The sequence below is a fragment of the Triturus cristatus genome, chromosome 12, assembly GCF_964204655.1.
Source record: "Triturus cristatus chromosome 12, aTriCri1.1, whole genome shotgun sequence".
Lineage (NCBI taxonomy): Eukaryota > Metazoa > Chordata > Amphibia > Caudata > Salamandridae > Triturus > Triturus cristatus.
The window spans coordinates 529,098,474-529,115,114 of record NC_140595.1 but is presented as its reverse complement, the minus strand read 5'-3'; positions in this window follow the sequence as shown (position 1 = coordinate 529,115,114).

Genomic DNA, 16,641 nt, shown 5'->3' with positions numbered 1-16,641 from the left:
CTCGTGGTTCGGTCTAGAAATTGATCGATATGATGGTGATATTGGCTTCAAGGCACAGCTTAATAAAAGGGGACGCAGTGCAGTCACCATGACTTCCAGTGCCTGGCAATGGAAAACGTGGGAGTGACTGTAGTCTACTGTAGGTGGTTGTGAAAACAAAAGGGAGCAGTTTCAGGGGGAAGAACATCGCACATTGCCAGCCTATCTCAAATGCTCATTCCCTTAAAGTCTACACAGAAGGAAATGTTGTCCGATAGTTGACCATGGATGCACTGAACTGTATGGGACAACACTATTTCATTCAGGACTGTCGTATTGAATTATTCTGGTCTTTTAAGTCTAAAAAGAAATTGCTAATTTTTAATATGCAAATTGGGGATATCTTGGCTTGCTTGGGAAAAACTTAGTTATACAACCCTTTGTGCAATCTCTGTAAACTTCTGCAAAGTATGGTCACCATGTCTGGAAAAACTGCAGGAGTACTTGCCTTGGTTTCCAATACAAAAAATTCTAGTTTTTTTCCTCTGGTTTTGTGCGGTCTGTTTTTGTTTAAACAATTTCTGAACAATCTTGGGCAGTTATTACACTCTTACTGTTTTTTCTTCTTCTTAGTTCTCTCTCTTGACCTTTTAATGTTGCTTCCATCAGCAGAACGGCAGAAAGCTGCAGCTACCATATTTCCAGTTATTTCTCTATTATCCTCCTCTAAAGACCATGTTGGGCAACTAGAAAGCCTGTCATTTTCTATGCATCTGCCTCCAAGCGACCCTTACCAAATGCAGGTTTCAGAGGCCCAGGAACACAAGGCACAGTGTGGCATAGAATATATATTGTACACAGATATGGATACCAGGCGGTGGTTATGAACCCAGTATGTGTACAATAGCTGGATAATACAAATGCTGCACTCGCATTAGCAGAATTATTCTTGAATTGCACCAGATTCGCGTTGGAGACAAATTTGGAATAAAAATGACACAGCTATGTTTGCTGCAAGCCCTTGTAACAATGCGGCCCGTACTTTCCTAACTGCACCGTCTTCAATTAACAGTGACTATATATCTTTTCTTAAAATTAAGTTCTAAAGTTATTTTATCTATTTCAGTTTGGATACTATTGGTTTCTGCATATTCAAAGGGTAGGCAGAAAACGTGATGCTTTACTGACACTTTACAATGTAAACTGCCCCGTCCACCTTTGGCTTGACCTTTCCTCGTCCTCATTTATTTAGCCCACTCGCGTTCAGAGCCAAAATAAATACTTGGGTTTTAAATCTTGAGTTTACTAAAGGTGAATCCTTCCATTGTATAACCAGAGGCATACCCTGGCCAAAAGTCTGTTATATGGATTTGGGAACAAAGGTATGCTTATACCATTTGTAAGCATCAGGAAGTGGAAGCTGATTATTGCCAGAAGGACGATTTGCAGATTTCCCACATCCGGATAAACCCGTTCTAAGGATAAGTTTCTAGATTTAATTATGTAATGAAATGTATGGACCTACGTCCAAGGCTTGCACACACTGAGTTCAAGTTCCTTGTGAGTGAAATGGTCCTTGCCTTCTGTTTAAGGGGACAGTAACTGTACTTGTGTGCAAAGCCAAGTATTGTTTGAAGAGCATCAATGCCAAGTGCTTTTAACCATAAACACAGACTTTCTTTTGACTTCTATTTTTCAATTTGTTGGCTGGTGTCATATTTGCTGTAGTTTTTTCACACCTGCACAAAAATGTAGGGATACCTTCCCTACAGGTATAAATGATTATGCATGTCTGTGTTGGAGGGCAGCAGCAGGGGACGTGCTTACTGAGCTTCCTGCAAGCCACGTGTTTTGAGGCCTTGGAGGATGCAAAGTGTCTTCTCCAGAAAGCAAGCCTGATGTAATAACTGGTGAGGTGATGATGTAATTTACAGCATGCAGAGCACAACTAAGCATTCCTGAGGATGGGCATGTGTAGGAAAGTGCTCCTTTTTGAATGGTTAACTCCCACTTTTTGCCTGATCTGATGCACTTTGAGTGTGCACTAGGTCCATGCCAATTAGGTTCCCAGTGCCTGTGTTCTTTCCCAAAACTGTACCTTTGTTTCCACAATTGGCACACCTCTGGCTCACATGTAAGTCCCTTGTAAAAGGTAGCAGTGTTACCAAGGGCCGTGTGACCAGAGAGGGTCTCTAAAGGCTGCAGCATGTATTGTGCCACCCTCAGGGACCCGACCCCCACCCCCCCAACAAACACATACACACTGCCATTGCATACTGTGTTGTGGTGCTGACAAAAATAAGCCTACATGGCACACAGCTCTGTGTGCCAGGCCCACCAACCACTGTATGTGGCATAAATAAATAGCATCGCCCCTCTCGCAGGCCTCACAGCCCTAATGCAGGGAGCACTATACCACAGGTGAGGGCACAGCTGCATGAGCAATGTGCCCCTACTGTGTCTTTGACTGTGTGCAATCATTTCTTGCCTGAATGTGTACAAAAGATGCTTAACACAGCCCCCGTGATCAGCCTAACTGCTCTTCCACATTATTACAAATAGAGCTTTTAGTATTATCTACTTAAGCCTCTGAGGATCCACTGGACTCTGTGCACACTATACCTTACTTTGGTATAGTACTTACAGATCCAGCTTCCTACAATGGAGGATCAGCAGTGGGGGTCTACAGCTTTGCATTTGTTGGACTACTTAGTCAACACCTGTTCAAACGAGTACAATCCAAAATTACATTTAAGTTTAACTCATTTTTGAATTGACAATTTTTTTCTAAATTTTTAAAAGTCTTTTCATGGCAGTGGTTAAGTCCCTTTAGTATTTTAAAACCCACTGTAGTTAGGGATAAAATAACTTAGATTTTTTTTAGGCCCCCACTATTAGTAAAATAATGGATGCAGAGAATATGGTTGTGGAGCTCGACCTGACCCCTTACTTCCATCTCAAGATGGAAGAGCTAGGGTCTCTCTGTAAACTTAAAAAGATGAAAACTGGTTCCAACCCTACCAAGGCCCACCTCCAGCAGCTCTTGGCAGAATATGCAAAGAACCACCCTTCTGAGGAGGATGAACCCCCAGCATAAGGAGAAAGTAGTGAAGAGGTCCATTCCCAACCCCCTCACCTACATATAGAAGATTTGGCCACTGTGCCCATCTTTCCAAAAGTAGTGGTTAGGAGACCTAGATCCCACACAAGTGAATCACGGCACCCAAAGTAGCATTGAGGACAGTCTCAATGAAGAGACCATCCTTTTAGAAAGATTGGCCAAAAAACTAGCCCTGGAGGATAGACTCCTGGCTTTAAAAAAAGAGAGAGCAGAATTGGGTCTAGCACCCATAAATGGTGACAGCAATATAATACATAGGGACAAAGAACCTTCTTATGACCCTAAAATTCCTAAAGGAATTGTCCTCAAATTTGAGGAAGGAGATGTTATCACAAAATGGTTCACAGCTTATGAGAGGGCCTATGGAATGAAAAAAGTGAAGAAGTCACTCTGGAGAGCATTGCTTTGGGAACTGTTCACAGGTAACTGCAGGGACAGGCTCCTGACGCTTACTGGGGCAGATATTGAGTCCTATGACCTCACGAAGGGCACCCTGATTGAGAGCTTTTGACTCACAACTGAGGAATATAGAGTTAGATTCAGGGGGGCTTACAAAACCTCGAGTCAGTCCTAAGTTGACTTCATAGACTACTCAGTAAAATTGCTAGATGGTTGGTTAACTGGAAGTGATGTGCATGACTAAGCTAGACTTTATAATCTGTTTATAAAAGAACACATGTTAAGTAATTACAAAGATGACATGTTGCATCAGTATGTGGTAGACCTAGGTTTAGTTTCTCCCCAAGAATTGGGAAATAAGGCAGACCACTGGGTCAAGACGGGTGACCAAGACAACCACTGGGGGTTACTAAAAGAAAAGGGATACACAACCTCCCTTGGAGAAAGGGGTGATTTCCCCCCCCCCCTCCTAAAGTTAAAAACCAAGAGTATTCTAAAGGCCCCAACGGCCTGCTCAGGAGGGTGGACCCAAGACCTCTTGACAGCCCAGCAGCGGGTACAAAGATAAAAACTTTGATCCCTTAAAGGCCTGGTGTAGCAACTGTAAGAAGTTGGGACACCGAACTGGAGACACTGCCTGTCCCAACAAAACTGCCCATAGTCCATCTCCAGTTACCACTGGTGTGGCAAATCTTCAGATGGGATCAATAGTGTGCCCTGAGCAAATGAGGGATCACACTGAAGCAGTTTTTTTATTGAGTTTTATTAAGTATACACAGCAGTACATCGCATGGACTCCAGGGTACACAGCACATAACATGCAAAAAATGTAAATTCACTAGCAGTTGGTACACATCGTGCGTTGTGCCCACACCGGCTTAACAAATCTATCGACATATGATAGCACAATTATAAGGCCCCAGGCAATATACAAGTGTTGCAATGAAGTTGATCCCTGTTAGAATTGGGAATCTCTGGTTGGCACAGGTATGCATTTGTGATAAGCAGGGACTCTTACTTCTAAGTCAGAGTAAGGGGATCACCCGTTCAAATAACCCCTGCTCACCCTTCAGGTAGTGTGGCGCAAGCAGTCAAGACTATTCTCAGGGCGTCATAGGCTAAGCATTTGTGAACACATACAGTACTACAATGACACACCACAAATGGACACCAGTCAAGGTTTGTATAAAAATAGTTTTCTTTATATAAGGCTTAGCACAAGACCAGAGTAACGAGTAAAAATGACCACAGTATTATTTTAAAGTTCAATGTTCTTGTAGAAAGGCTCAAAATCCAAAAATAGGCTTCTTTTAACTATGTATGCTTCGTTCAAGGCTCTGTACGGTTCGTACCTGGATGTGCGACTCGTTGGCATTCAAAACAAGGGAAGTACGAGTCTAACAATCGTTGCGGACTCCGGGGTCCGTGGCATGCACGCTGCGGTGCGAACAGAACAAAGTACCTTGGTTTTGTAGGGTCCGCGACGGACAGTGCGGGACAAGTCGATGGGTCCGGGTCGTACCTCGGCAGCGTATCCGGATGCTGGTCGGGTCGCGGCGTTGGTACGGGACCTTCAGGGATATGTGCGGATGGCCCGGATCGGCTTGCAGAGTCCGTGGCATTTCGGCGTTCGAGCCGTACCTTCGGTGCGGATAGGCGGCGACACTTCTCGGCGAGCCGTACGGCGTACAGGGAGGATCGGTGTGATGCGGCTTCTCGGCTCTGAGCACGGCACAGTGCAGTACGTCTAGCAGCGTACGGACCGTACCTGCGGGACAGCGAAGCTTGGGTCCGGTGTACAGGATTAGGCAGCCAGGGTTGTACGACTCACATCGGCGGGGAAGGTTAGGTGCGCTGCGGCCGGGAGGGATACGGTGCGTACTAACGCTTTTAGATCAGCGTAGACACACGGTGCCGGGCGGCAAAGACACGGCTTCGCGGCGGATGGGGTACAGGTCGTACCGGGGCCAAATCCAGCAGGAAACCAGCAAGAATTGTCCAGGCAACTCAGTTTTGGAAGGCAGATGAGTCCAATGGTCCTGGGACTCAGTTCAGGGGGCAAGCTCTTCTTCCAAGCCCTTGGAGATTGTTGAAAACAAAGTGCAAAGTCTCTCTTAGTCTTTTCCTCTCCTTTCTCAGCAAGGCACCAACTGCAGGCCAATCCCCCTGCTTAGGGAAAGTTACTCCTCCTTCAGCTTCTTCCAGGTCCTTCTGGTCAGGCAGAGTTTCTTCGTGGTTCAATCAGGATCTGATTTCTTAGGAGCAGGGCTCCTACATTTATACCAAGTTTCTTTTGTCTTTACAGGCCAGGGGGGCCTTTGCATAATCCCAGTCCAGTTCTTTTCAGTGAGGAGCACTTTGTTGTTGGGACTCTGGCTTCTTCTTTCAGCAGGCAGGGCAGAGACATCAGACGCTCCCCAGGGGGTGGAGCCAGCATTGTGGTGGCAGGGCACGGCCCTATTCAGAGTCAAGGTGCACTCCTCCCACCCATCCTGGTGTAATCTCTCTATTCACCACCTGGCAGCCCCAGCCTGTCTCCTGGAACTTCCCAGCCCTGTCACTCAAGCTACACACAAAGAAGATAGCCCCCCCCCCCTCCAGAGGCGGACTGAAATGGTTAGGCACGCAAAGGCTAACTTTCTAAAAGTAGCATTTGCAAACCCAGGATATTAAAATAACCTTTGCTAAAAGATGTATTTTATTATCCTGAGTTCAGGCATACTAAACATGAATTTCTACCATGCTTCCTGAGCCTGCAAGGATTATAGAGTGTTATAAGCTAGCAGCCCATTCTGGCCTATGGAGAGCAGGTAGCCTTACAATAGTGAAAAACGAAAATGGCTGTAATTCACTATTAGGACATGCCACACACTTCAGGGCATCTCCTACCTTATCCTTACAATGCACCCTGCCCTAGGGCCTACCTTAGGGGTGACTAACATGAAGGTAAGGGAAGGTTTAGGGACTGGCAAGGGGGGGCACTTGCCCAGTCAGCATGACAGTACCAGACTGCATGCAGGTTCTGCAATGGCAGACCTTAGACACATTTTACCAGGCTGCTTCTGTGGGTGGCACAACCAGTGCTGCAAACCCACTAGCAGCATTTGGATATACAAGCCCTTGGCACCCCTGGTGCACTCTACTAGGGACTGATAGTAAACCAAATAAGCCAAACATGGAAGTCAATTCACATAATACATTTTCCCATAGGGAGCACTTGCCCTGTGGCACTGGATGGCAGTGGCACAGGGCCCTGAGCAGCTAACACCAGCACAAAAATACATTGAGGCACAGACAAAAATGGAAGGGTGACCCACGCCAATGGTGCCAGGTCTAACAATCCCGTTACCAATTAATGAATGGTGCATATATAAAAAATTATAGTTCCTGGGCAATTGGTTTTGTTTAGTCACTGAGGGTTGAGCCCGCCCTCAGTTTCAATGTGCCCAACTCCATGTTTAGTGCTGCGGATGACAGCAGTGTGGTGCGTAGGTACTTAGTGTGATTGCACAGGTATGTCAGTAGCGGATCCCATATCTCCCTGGGGCGTGATGAAGACGGTAGCAACTCAGCATATGTGGTGAGTTGATCCTTACAGTATATTAAATCAGTAATCCACTCCTTGAATTTGGGAGCGCGTCCCCGACCCCACCTGCATGCTAACTGCCTCTTTGCCAGCAGCATACTCAAAGCAAAGTATTTCCTATGTATCGGTGGCAGTTCTTCTGTGTACCCCAGCAATGCAATTATAGGTGACATTGTACTGTGATATCCAGTCATCTTGGACACCGCATCCAGCACCCCCACCCCCGTATTTCTGTATTGCGTCGCACTGCCACGCCAGGTGTAGGAACCCCGCTCTCTCACCCCTGCATCTATCGCATCGGTCATTAACTCTTAGCTTATAACTATGTAAGCGCATAGGGGTATAGTATGCACGGCGTATACGTTTAAAGTGTATAATCCTTAATCGGCTGCTCGCCGTGATAGGCTCCTTCTACTTGCAGCAATAGTCCAATTGCTTGTCTGTGAGCATGGTTTCTAGTTTCAGTTCCCACCTTTTCCTCGCCTCCTGCTGTGTGCATGGGCGCTCCAGTTTAGCCTTGTTGTACAGCCTAAACACCACGTGTGCTGCCCCATTAATTTGAAGGAGAGTGTATAATGTGCCACGTCTAGAGGGTTCATGTGGGAACGCAGGGGTATTTGCTTTAATCTCATGTCGCAGTCTAATGCACAGGAAGGTTTCGAATGGTGTGCCGCCAACCCCACCCCCCCACTAACCCACCCCCCAGGAGTGATTTTCTATCTTTGAAAAGCCCATCATGACATAGCTGTTCTAGGGTATTCAGGTTGCGTGCTCTGAGCATTTTACTGCAGGCTGTTTCGTGAGTGACCGGGGCTAGGTGCAGGTACCGGAGAGGCAGCAGTGTAGAGTATAGAAGGGGCTTCCCTACTTTTTTGGCTATCTGTTTCCATGCTAAATTCGTTCATGCTACAGTTGAATGTGCGGTGCTCCACTCTGGAATGCTCGCTCCGAGGAAGGCAATCGAGGGCAGTGGAGCCATGTACCCCTGTTCAATAGCTAGGTGAGGCATAAAAGGTGGTGGGTGGAGCCAGTGTATGGCTTGATGCACCTGTGCACATAAAAAATAAAGCTCAATGTCTGGCTCCTCCAAGCCCCTCGGTGAGAATGGTAGTGTCAGTGTCGTCCAGCTTATTCGGGGCTGTTTGCACCCCCATGCCAACCTGATGAGCTGAGTTTTAATTGCGCTAAAGAAGTGGCGGCCGGGATGATATGGTATGGTAATAAATAGATAAAGTAACTTCGGCAGGGTTATCATTTTCATTAGTGAGATTTTGCCTGCCAGGGAAAGCGGCAAAGATATCCAGCGGGTAATCAATAGATTCCAATGTGGTGCCATAGTTGGCCCTTAGCGTCTCTCCCCTGTCTCGGACATTCCTCACCCACAAATAATTCATTTCTGAGGCACACCATGTTAATGGAAAATCTAGAGGGATCTCTGGGGTTGATGGAGTCAGAGGAAATATCTGGGACTTGCTCCAATTTATATGTATCCCCAAGATGTCTCCAAATCGGATAAATTCCCGAAGGATAAAGTTCAGACTGATACTTGGCTCGCAAAGATAGAGGGTGATATCGTCGGCATAGAGTGAGACTAGGATATGTCTCGAGGGGTATGGTATGGCATATTCTCTGTGGTGTTGACGAAGTTTGGCAGCTACTGGCTCAACAGCGAGGGCAAACAGCAAGAGCGATAAGGGACACCCCTGCCGAGTGCCCCTGGAAATCGGGAAAGGGGCAGAGTGCAGGCCATTCACTTGCGGGACGGCCATGGGTTGGTTGTACAGCAGGGCTATCTAGCTGAGAAATGCCGCAGGTAAGCCCATTCTGCCCAAAATTGCAAGCAGGTAGTCCCATTCTAGTGAATCAAATGCCTTCGTGGCATCTGAAAATACAGCCACTGCATTAGATTCTGGGTCAATGTCTTGCAGCAATGCAAAGATGGTGCGTAGGTTGTGTGACGTTGCCCTCCCAGGTACAAACCCTGGCTGGTTGGGCAATACTAGCCCTACCATCAGCAAGCTAAGTCTGTTGGCTGATATTTTAGCTAGAATCTTAGTCACAATTTATTAAGGACAGGGGTCTATAGGCATCGCATTTGGTAGCGTCTTTGCCTGGTTTAAGGATAGATATGATCAGGGCATGTGGCATAGACTGCGAAGAACTCCAGTCTCCCTGGCCACCTCATACACCTTTCTGAGAATAGGGACTAGCTCTTCTATGTAGCATTTATAGAAATCTACAGATAGGCCGTCAGGGCCTGGGGCTTTACCAGAGCGCAGTTGCATAATGGCCTCCCGCACCTCGTCCTCTTCAATGTCTGCTGCCAGAAACTCCTTACGCCTGTTGTTTATCCAGCCAAGTGCAGTGTCTTCAAAATATGCTGCCACGTCGAGCAGTCCAGTTCTGTGCTTGAAGTAAAGGTGTTGATAATGAGAAGCAAAGGTAATAAGGATCGCTGTGGGGTCTGCGTGCAATGTGCCTGTCTCATTTTCTACACTGAATATGTTGTTTGAGAACCGGGGGCTCTTATTGCCTCTGCAAGCGCTTTTCTGGGTCTCTCACCCTCCCCGTATGTATGGGCACGGGTGTACTTAGACCAAAATAAGGCTTTACGTTCTGCTGTGTCTGTATATTCTATTAGCAACTCTTTCAGCTGTGTGCGCAGTTGTGGCGTGGGGGCATCTGCTATGGAAGTCTCAGTTACTTTAATATTTTGTTCCAGTTTATTTAATGTGCACCTGATATCTTGCAGTATTCCCCTGCTCTTGGAAATGCATAATCCCCTGACAGTCACTTTAAAACATTCCCATACACTGGCCAATGTCTGCACACTGCCAATATTTCGTGGGAAGAAATCCTGGATCTCCTGCCGCAACTCCTCCCGGAACCCAGCATCCAACAGCGCTGTGGGCTGGAGTCTCCATGAGCGATATGGAGTATCATTAGCAGGGGGGCAGAATTTCAGCAGTAGAGGGGAGTGGTCTGAGTAAATACGCACAAGGTGACCTGTCTCTTTTAGCCACGTGCAAAGTCCCGCTGAAAGCAGCCAATAGTCGATTCTGGACCAGCTAGAATGTCCAGAGGAATAGAAAGTGCCCTCTCTGTGCATAGGATGTAGGACTCTCCAGGAGTCTAACATATGTTGTTCTGCAATGATAGTATTTAGATGTTTCCCTGCCTTAAGGTGAGGTTCCACAGTGCTGCAGGAGCAATCCATGCTCGGGTTTAGGGCAAGGTTAAAATCCCTCTCCACACCAAATGTGTTGAGCCCACCTCCAATAAGCGGCCCCATAGTGTGTCAAAGAACTGCGCATCATTGACATTTGGTGCGTAGCAATTAACGAATGTCACAGACTGCCCAGCTTGTCGTCCCCACATCATGCAATACCTTAGTTTGGGATCTTGGAGTGCGTCTGCGGTACAATAGCTAACTCCAGCTTTGATTAATATAGCGGTGCCCCTGGAATAGGTCGAGTATGAAGCAAAGCACCTATGCGCGGCCCTTTTCCCGGCAAATCTGGGTGAGGAACCTGGATCCAGGTGCGTCTCCTGCATCATTGCTATTTGCACATGATGTCTATCTAAGTAATTGAGCATGTGCCTTCTTTTGCGGGGATCTTGCAATCCACTCACATTCCAGGTCAATAGTGTAATGGCGTGATTTATAGGGACTTTAGGAGCACTCATTTGTTGGTTTGCATATTAACTGAGTAAAGGTCTCTTTATCGTCGGGGCGAGCCCTGCCCTCAATGTGCATATTTGTGATGCTGGTCCTCTCATCGTATTCTACATGTACAACACTGTTGTATGCATCAACCATCCCTTCTTCCTCCCCCTCCCACACCCGCGACCCAATCCCACAGGTGAATATGGTTCCCTTCTAAATCCCCAAATCTTTGCCCACCCATTGTGAGCATGGAAGACCAGTACCAGGCATAGAAGCTTTGATGCATTACAAAGCGGAATTTGTGACATATTGTTAAGTTTCTGGCTCCAGATTGAACAGTGCAAACTTGAATAGTTAATTGTGGGCCATAAAAATAGAACTGTATATAATACAAACATAAACAAAGTAATCCAACGGCATCTAGCCTTTGGGGAATACCCTTAGGGGTTGTACACAAGAGAGCCAGGCGTTTCACTCCGATTTCACGGGGTTGCCCGGGGTTTGTCGGGGTATCGGTGCAGTCTAAAACTTTGACATTCAGACGGTGAAGGATATTTCTTAGTCATATATCTAGACATTTGTAGGAATAGCTAGGCTGCGATCGTGATCCATCCCCCCAATTAACTGTGAAATGTTTAGTACATAATGCAGCTCCTAGGGGTGTCATAAGCAGCCGGGATGAATTTTTCAGTCAGCGTTCAGACGTGGAGAGTTTGACTTGGACTCATCTCCATCTTTCTCTGATCTGGTGCTGCGGAAGGATAACTTTTTGAGGAAGTCCTGCGCTTGTTGGGGAGTGACGAACACATGTTGCCTGCCACGATCGATATGTTACGCGCAATCTCGCTGTATACAGCATTGCGTAAGGGATGTTGGCCTGTTGCAATTTACGCTTCTCGGGGGATGAAATTATTACGAGCTTCTTGGACCATCAACGTGAAGTCTAGGAATATGGAGATGGAATGTCTGTCATGATGGTGGTCTCTCTTTTCCCGTGACACGGGGAGTGCAGTGTGTCTATCTTTGTAATTCAGTAGACGTACAATGATGGGCCCGGGGGGAAGATCCCGGCGGCAGTCTTGCAACGAGGGAGCGATGGGCACGCTCAACTATCAGTACCTTGGAAAAAGAGGATGCGCCAAACAGTTCCACCAGCATGCGCTCAACGTAATCTTCCATCCGCCCAGTGTCTGCGGTCTCCGGCACTCCCAGAATGCGGATAATATTGCGGAGCGAGCGTTATTCTAGGTCCTCATTCTTCACCGCAGTAGCCTTCAGTAGACGCTCCATGTTTTGCATTTGCTCTCCCCCAGTGGTATCCTCCAACTGCGAGATTCTGTGTTCTGTATCCCTAATGTGTCCATCATGCTTTTCCAGCTGAGTGATGAAGTCCTTGACCACATTCAATGCATCCATTTTTGTCTCCATAGAGTTGAGGCCCGGTCTCATTGTTATCAGCAGGGAGCGTAAGTCTGTGTCCTCTGATTGAGAGCTTCCGCTAAGTTGGAGGATGCATCTCCCTCTGGGCCTCTAGCGGACTTGCGTGTCTCAAAGGGCAGTTTCGCCTGCTTGCCTTCCGTTCTCCCCATGTTGAGATCCAAAATATGGTAGTGTCGCACAGGCCCCAAATGTTTGACACGTTGCGCTGCTCCATTATGTTCTGTGTCTCCAGCGCTGCTTAGTCAAGGCTCCAGTCAGTTAATGGACCATGTTATTCACTCTGTCTGGGGCACGCTGGTTCTCCTTCACCCTTGCACGTTAGACCTGCGAGTCCAGCCCCCCTTGTCCTATGCGCAGCTGGTACGGTGCTCTCTAATGCACCACTGCCAAGCTCCATTTCCAGTCAGTCCCCTGTGTTGGGCCGCCATCCCGACAGCCAGCGACCCTACGGGCTACGCAAGTGGGCCCGCCAGTCGCAGCGCACTGCGCGGCCCAGGCGCAGGCCCCGCACCACCTCCCGCAGCATCCAGGCTGCCCCTGTGGCTCGCAGGGCTGCCCCCTCTCTCCTCACCTCCTCGCTGCAGAGGGCCGGTCAGCGTCACCGAGGGGGGCTTCCCAACGACAAGATCAGCAACGGGCCCCTCTGGGCCCAGGCCGCTGCAGAGCCCACCAGCCACGGTCACCCGCGTGGAGGGTTCCCAGTCCTGGCCGCGGCTCCGGTTCAGCAATTGTCAGTCTTCTTCTCCCGCAGGTATTGCGCGCTGGGGGCTGCGTCTCTTACCGTGTGTGATTTTTATGTTCGGCAGCTGGGTGCACTGCAGGGGGCAGCCGACGGTGCAGTCCTGCACTGTGAGCACTGCAGGGCCCTGCCCAGAGCTTCCAGCACTTAGTCCGCCGCCATCTTAACTCGGCCTCGCATCAAATAGTCGGCCGTACGTTTAGCGCTCTTTCGGGTTGTGGTAGCAGTTCTTTTCCTCCGGTGCGGTTTACAGAAGTTTCCTCTTCATCCGGGCTGTTTTACTTTTTGTTACAGGTGGCACCTTTATCAGTATTATGTTGGATTTAGGCCCCAGGCAGCAGAAGCCTCACCGAGGTGCGGCCATCTTGCCTGCCAGCTCTCTAGCACCACACAGTGAAGCAGTTTTAGTCTCTGAGGGTGGGGTAGATTTTACAACGTTAGCTGTCTGGTGTCACGATTGCGCGGTGCTGACCGGACTACCAAAATGGCCACCGGTCTAGAACGCGCATGCGCGAGGACTGGTCAGGCGAGTTAAACCTCGGCCTTCCTCTACCCGCAGCGCTTCGCGTTCTAGTGTTTTTGGAAGCTATCATTCACTTACCTGATTCTCTTCCGGGTCGACGCGCTCCTAGTGGTGAACTCGGCGGGGACGCGGAATTCCTGCTCTTGTGCTCTTTTCTCCTGGGATACCCGGTCGTCGCATTTTGTCACCCGGCGTGTACCCGGCTTTCCTCCTCTCGAGTTCTCTTCACCTGCATACTTCTGAACTTCATTTCAGTTTCCCGCGTTCCAGTTTACTGCACATTAAGAAACAGAAAAGAAGACAAGAGACAAAGCAGCATTCAGTTTTTGCGGTAACAGCGCATGTGAGAAGGTGGCACCTTGTATCTGTCCAAACAACCCCTTATGGTGATAGGTTAAAGACAACCTTATGTGAAAGCTATCCTAGTGGTAGCTATGGTGAGCAGCCTTCGGGCTAAGTCTTGAAGGAATGTAAAGCAGCTTGTTTTACCAGTCTATAATCTCTTGAATGATTAAATGAAAAGACAACCACACCAGGTATATATTCAAAATATATGTATTTAAGATAAATCACACCCCTCTAGTCTCTTTTTGAGACTGGAGTTCGAAGTCCTTCAGTTACAAGTGTTTAAGCAACAGTAAAAGCACAAATACACGTTTGGGCCCTAGGAGCGTACCAAACCATATACTAAAATAGTGGTATAAGAACCATGACTGGGATAGGCAAGGGGCCTATCACCTCTAGAATCGCTGGGACCCCAAGGAACCACCCAAGGTAGGGACGTCGGGGACCCACGGGAGCCGTATGCAGTGTGGAAACACAACCGTGGGTTCCTATTACTTTCTATGGGGAATGTTGCGGTTGGAATTTTAAAGATTAGGGACACTTCAAATCGAACTAGGACCAAACCCTTTTGAACTTAGACAGTTCAAGGGCAAGCACCCTCGAGAGTACCGGAGTACTTGAGTTACCTCACCCAGGGAAGCCGGGTGCATAGGTATCTTTTGGTGTCGGGTCGCATCGTCGATTACAATGGAAGCCTGCAAAGAACTGCTGCTGCAGAGAAGAGGAGAAGTGTCCGGAGAGATCCAAGCCTGGATCTAGGATGTAAGGAACCTGAAAGCAGAGGGGACAGAGTCTGGGTCACTTGCCAGTGACCTAGGACAGGATGGACCAATGCCCACAGATGTCGGGTGCTTCAGGTGAGTTGTCGAGTGTCTTGACTCTTCAGCCACGAGGTCCAGGAGGCATCGACGAAGCCCACGAGCTGGATTCGAGCTGTCCCACGAAGTCTGTCGAGTGCTGCGGTGTCGGCGACCAGAAAGGACCCAAGAAGCCTTGGCAACGGCAAGTCTCAGGAAATCAGAGAAAGGACTGCGGTGCAGACCAGCAAGGTCTGATGGACTCACCCAGCAAGGTTAAGTAAGCCCAGTCCCAATACACATCAGCCTGTCTGGGGAGGTGGGGACACCTCCCCTCGACAGGAAACCTATTGACAGGCCTTCCCTGCCGGAGTTTCCCCCAGCAGCAGGAGGCCAGACCCGTGTCTGTGGCAGTGGCATCCATTTTGTGATGCCCGGGCTTTGAAAGGATTTAACCGGGTTAAGCCAGTGTGAACATGTCTCTCCCTCTAGAAGGGTGAAATGCTACCCCCGCCGCCAGAACTGGCGGGGGGTAGTATTCCAAAGCGTTTAACACCAAACACGACATGTTTTGATGCAGCCATTCCAAAGTTGGCATTTACCGCGATGTTATAATGCACTTAAGAGTATATGGTATGGCTGTATCACAGAACAGCCATAAGGAAGTATTTCCGAATGCTGCAGAGGGGCTCAGCTCATGCTTGGGCACCCTCTCACATAAAACCAAGCACTCTGCCTTCAGGATTGTCAAGGCCTGCCATAGGAGTGGATTATAGGGTGTCTGTATAAGGTAGTGATATAGGTAGCCTAAACCACAGTAAGGGGTGCAAGCACACCCTTACCCAGGTTGCAGTAGCAGACCTGTGGTGTCATTTTGGAGTGCTTCCCAGGGGTGGCATAATACATGCTGCAGCCCCTGGTAGACCTCTGAGGTACCTATGCCCTAGGTACATAGTATACCATATACTAGGGGCTTATAAGTGTTGGTGACCATCATCGACAACGCATTAAACAAAGGTACCATCAATGAGCGAGACAAGAGATTTCTTATCAAGGAAAATCCCAGTGTACCATACCTGTATATGATACCTAAAATTCACAAATGCTTGGAAACACCGCCTTTCAGACCAATACTGAGTACCAGAAACTCCATACAAGAGCCGATCGACATTGACCGACATCTTCAATTGATTGTGCAAAAAATGACAACTTATTTACGAGACACCACCGATTTTCTCACTAAGATCAATACCGTTGAGATTCAAGATCACACTCAACCTGTCTTGTGTACCATCGACGTCAAGTCCTTGTATACCTCAATTCCCCATGATTTGGGAATACAGGCCATGGAATCATTCCTTATAAATAATGATAAGGATGAAGATTTGAAAATATTTTTGCTCGAATTGATGCATTTCACACTATATCATAGTTATTTTTCTTGGAATGATGGGTACTATACATAACAGTCCGGAACATCTATGGGCAACTGCGCGGCTCCCACGTACACAAATCATTTTATGCACCGGTTCGAGCTTGTTCATATTTTATCTCAGGACTGTTGGAAAAACAATTTGATTGTTTTTTACAGATACATTGATGACATTTTTTTAATTTGGAAAGGCCAGCAATCTGAACTACTTTTTTGTATAAATCAATTAAATGCCATTGATGAAAGAATTCAATTCACTCACAACATCAGTGCAAATCGCATTTCATTTTTGGATGTTGATATTGTACTACAACAGAATCAATTGGTTACTTCAGTATTCACCAGGTCAACTGATCGGAATAATTTTTTTGCATTTTTCTAGTTTTCATTAGAAATCTCTCAAAAGACAAACTCCCAATTGTTACGGATCAAACGAATCTCATCTACTGATGAAATTTATCATGAAAACAGTATGAAAATTGTGAACAAATTCAAACAAAGAGCATATCCTGCACCCATTCTACAGGACGCAGTGGACCGAGCAAAACTGAAAAGCAGAGCAGAACTTTTAAGTCCCATAACTGCCAGCGATACAAAAGAAACAAGAATGGTA